The following is a 5,000-nucleotide window of genomic DNA, read 5'->3' on the forward strand; positions in this document are numbered from 1 at the left end:
ACCCTAACCCTACCTCTAACACTAACCCTGAATCTAACGCTAACCCTAACCCTAATTCTAACCCTAACCCTAGCCCTAAACCTAACCCTCTCGCTAACCCTAACCCTAAATCGAACCATAACACTAGTCCCAACGCAACAAAATCCTAAACCTATAATGAAAACTAATGGTAACCCTAACCCTAACCCTAAAGCTAACACTAACCCTAACCCTAACCCTAACCCTAGCACTAACCCTAACCCTAACCCTAACCCTAACACTAAACCTAACCCTAACCCTAACCCTAACCCTAACCCTAACCATAACCCTACATCTAACCCTAACACTAAACCAAACCCTAACTCTAACCCTAACCCTAACCCTAACCCTAACCTAAACCTAACCCTAACCCTAACCCTAACCCTAACCCTAACCCTAACCCTAACCCTAACCCTAACCCTAACCCTAACCCTAACCCTCACCCTAACCCTAACCCTAACCCTAACCTTAACCCTAACCCTAACCCTAACCCTAACCCTAACCCTAACCCTTAACCTAACCCTAACCCTAGCTCTAACCCTACACCTAACCCTCACCCTATGGTCAACCCTAACCCTAACCCTAACTCTGACCCTAAACTTAATCCCAACATTGCTGTGAACATTAACCCGAACCCTAACCCTAACCCTAACTCTAAATAAAACCGGAACTATAACCCTGACCCTAACCCTAACCCCAATACTGACGCTAACCCGAACTCTAACCCGAACAATAACCCTAACGCTAGCCCTAACCCTAACCCTAACCCTAAACCTAATCCTGACCTTAACCATAACCCTAACCCTAACCTTAACCCTAAACCTAACCATAACCCTAACCCTACACCTAATCCTAACCCTATCCCTAGGCCTAACACTAACCCTAACGCTAAACCCAACCCTAACCCTAAGCCTAACCCTAACCCAAATCTAAACCATATCACAACCTTCTGTGAATTGTAAACAAAAACCTCACCCTAACCCTAACCGTACCTCTAACACTAACCCTGAATCTATCGCTAACCCTAACCCTAAATCTAACCATAACACTAGACCCAACGCAACAAAATCCTAACCCTATAATGAAAACTAATGGTAACCCTAACCCTAACCCTAACACTAAAGCTAACCCAAACCCTAACCGAAACCCTAACCCTAAACCTAACCCTAACCCAAACCCTAACCTAACCCTAACCCTAACCCTAGCACTAACCCTAAGACTAACCCTAACCCTAACCCTAACCCTAACCCTAATCGTAACCTTAACCCTAACCTTAAACCTAACACTAACCCTAACCCTAACCTAACCCTAACCTAACCCTAACCCTAACCCTAACCCTAACCCTAACCCTACCCGAAACCCTAATCATAACCCTAACCGTAAACCTAACCCTAACCCTAAACCTAACCCTAACGCTAGCCCTAACCCACCCCCTAACCCTAACCCTAACCCTAACCCTAACCCCGACTCTAATAATAAATCTAATCCCAACCTTACCCTAAACCTATCACTAACCCTAATCGTAACCTTAACCCTATCCCTAACCCTAAACCTAACCCTAAACCTAACCCTAACCCGAAACCTAATCCTCACCCTAACCCTAACCCTAACTCTAACCTAACCCTAACCTAACCCTATCCCTAACCCTAACCCTAACCCTATCCGAAACCCTAATCATAACCCTAACTCTAACCCTAACCCGAACCCGAACACTAACCCTAACCCTAACCCTAATCCTATCCCTAACCCTAACCCTAACCCTAACCCTAACCCTAGCACTAACCCTAAGACTAACCCTAACCCTAACCCTAACCCTAACCCTAACCCTAACCCTAAGCCTAACCCTAACCTTAACCCTAACCCTAACCCTAAACCTAACCCTAAACCTAACCCTAACCAGAAACCTAACCCTAACCCTAACCCGAACCCTAACCCTAGCACTAACCCTAAGACTAACTCTAACCCTAACCCTAACACTAACCCTAACCCTAACCCTAATCGTAACCTTATCCCTAACCCTAAACCTCACCCTAACCCTAACCCTATCCTAACCCTAACCTAACCCTAACCCTAACCCTAACCCTAACCCTACCCGAAACCCTAATCATAACCCTAACCGTAAACCTAACCCTAACCCTAACCCTAACCCTAACGCTAAACCTAACCCTAACCCTAACCCTAACCATAACCCTAACCCTAACCCTAACCTTAACCCTAACCATAACCCTAACCCTACACCTAATCCTAACCCTATCCCTAGGCCTAACACTAACCCAAACGCTAAACCTAACCCTAACCCTAACCCTAACCCTAACCCTAACCCTAACCCTAACCCTAACCCTAACCCTAACCCTAACCGTACCTCTAACACTAACCCTGAATCTAACGCTAACCCTAACCCTAATCCTAACCCTAACCCTAGCCCTAACCCTAACCCTATCGCTAACCCTAACCCTAAATCGAACCATAACACTAGTCCCAACGCAACAAAATCCTAACCCTATAATGAAAACTAATGGTAACCCTAACCCTAACCCTAACCCTAAAGCTAACACTAACCCTAACCCTAACCCTAACCCTAGCACTAACCCTAACCCTAACCCTAACCCTAACCCTAACCCTAACCCTAACCCTAACCCTAACCCTAACCCTAATACTAACCGTAACGCTAACCCTAACCCTAACCCTAACCCTAACCCTAACCCTAAGCCTAACCCTAAACCTACACCTAACCCTCACCCTATGGTTAACCCTAACCCTAACCCTAACTCTGACCCTATACTTAATCCCAACATTGCGGTGAACATTAACCCGAACCCTAACCCTAACCCTAAGTCTAAATAAAACCGGAACTATAACCCTAACCCTATCCCTAACCCTAACCCCAAACGTAACCCTACCCCTAAACCTAACCCTAACCCTAACCCCGACTCTAATAATAAATGTAATCCGAACCTAACCCTAAACCTATCACTAGCCCTAATCGTAACCTTAACCCTAACCCTAACCCTAACCCTAACCCTAACCCTCACCCTAACCCTAATCCTAGCCCTAAACTTAACCCTAACCCTAACCCTTAACCTAACCCTAACCCTAACTCTAACCCTACACCTAACCCTCACCCTATGGTCAACCCTAACCCTAACCCTAACCCTAAATATGACCCTAAACCTAAACCTAACCCTCACCCTAACAATAAACCTAACCCTAACCCTAACCCTAACCCTAACCCTAACCCTAACCCCAAACGTAACCCTACCCCTAAACCTAACCCTAACCCTAACCCCGACTCTAATAATAAATCTAATCTGAACCTAACCCTAAACCTATCACTAAACCTAATCGTAACCTTAACCCTAACCCTAAACCTAACCCTATCCCTAACCCTAACCCTAACCCTAACCCTAACCCTAACCCTCACCCTAACCCTAATCCTAGCCCTAAACTTAACCCTAACCCTAACCCTTAACCTAACCCTAACACTAAATCTTACCCTACACCTAACCCTCACCCTATGGTCAACCCTAACCCTAACCCTAACCCTAACCCTAACCCTAAAGCTAACACTAACCCTAACCCTAACCCTAACCCTAACCCTAACCCTAACCCTAACCCTAACCCTAACCCTAACCCTAACCCTAACCCTAACCCTAACCCTAAAGCTAACACTAACCCTAACCCTAACCCTAACCCTAACACTAACCCTAACCCTAAGCCTAAACCTAAACCTACACCTAACCCACACCCTATGGTTAACCCTAACCCTAACCCTAACTCTGACCCTAAACTTAATCCCAACATTGCTGTGAACATTAACCCGAACCCTAACCCTAAACCTAAGTCTAAATAAAACCGGAACTATAACCCTGACCCTAACCCTAACCCCAACCCTGACGCTAACCCGAACTCTAACCCGAAAAATAACCCTAACGCTAGCCCTAACCCGAACCCTAAACCTAACCCTAACCCTAACCCTAATCCTGACCTTAACCATAACCCTGACACTAACCTTAAACCTAACCCTAACCATTACCCTAACCCTACACCTAATCCTAACCCTATCCCTAGGCCTAACACTAACCCAAATGCTAAACCTAAACCTAACACTAACCCTAAACCTAACCCTACATCTAACCCTAAAGCTAACCCTTACACTAAACCTATCCCTAACACTGACCCTAACCCTAACCCAAATCCAAACCATATCCCAACCTTCTGTGAATCGTAAACAGAAACCTAACCCTAACCCTAACCCTAACCCTAACCCTAACCCTAACCCTAACCCCAAAGCTAACACTAACCCTAACCCTAACCCTAACCCTAGCACTAACCCTAACCCTAACCCTAACCCTAACCCTAACCCTAACCCTAACCCTAACCCTAACCCTAACCCTAACCCTAACCCTAACCCTAACCCTAACACTAACACTAACCGTAACGCTAACCCTAACCCTAACCCTAACCCTAACCCTAACCCTAACCCTAACCCTAACCCTAACCCTAACCCCGACTCTAATAATAAATCTAATCCCAACCTAACCCTAAACCTATCACTAACTCTAATCGTAACCTTAACCCTAACCCTAACCCTAAACCTAACCCTAACCCTAACCCTAATCCTCACACTAACCCTAACGCTACCCCTAACCTAACCCTAACCTAACCCTAACCCTAGCCCTAACCCTAACCCTAACCCTAACCCTAACCGTAACCCTAACCCTAACCCTAACCCTAACCCTAACCCTAACCAAAACCCTAACCCTAACCCTAACCCTAACCTAACCCTAACCCAAACCCTAACCCTAACCATAACCCTAGCACTAACCCTAAGACTGACCCTAACCTTAACCCTAACCCTAACCCTAACCCTAACCCTAACCCTAACCCTAACCCTAACCCTAACACTAACCCTAACCCTAACCCTAATCGTAACCTTATCCCTAACCCTAACCCTAACCCTAACCCTAACCCTAACCCTAACC

Source organism: Sturnus vulgaris, chromosome 2, assembly GCF_052056855.1.
Source record: "Sturnus vulgaris isolate bStuVul1 chromosome 2, bStuVul1.hap1, whole genome shotgun sequence".
NCBI lineage: Eukaryota > Metazoa > Chordata > Aves > Passeriformes > Sturnidae > Sturnus > Sturnus vulgaris.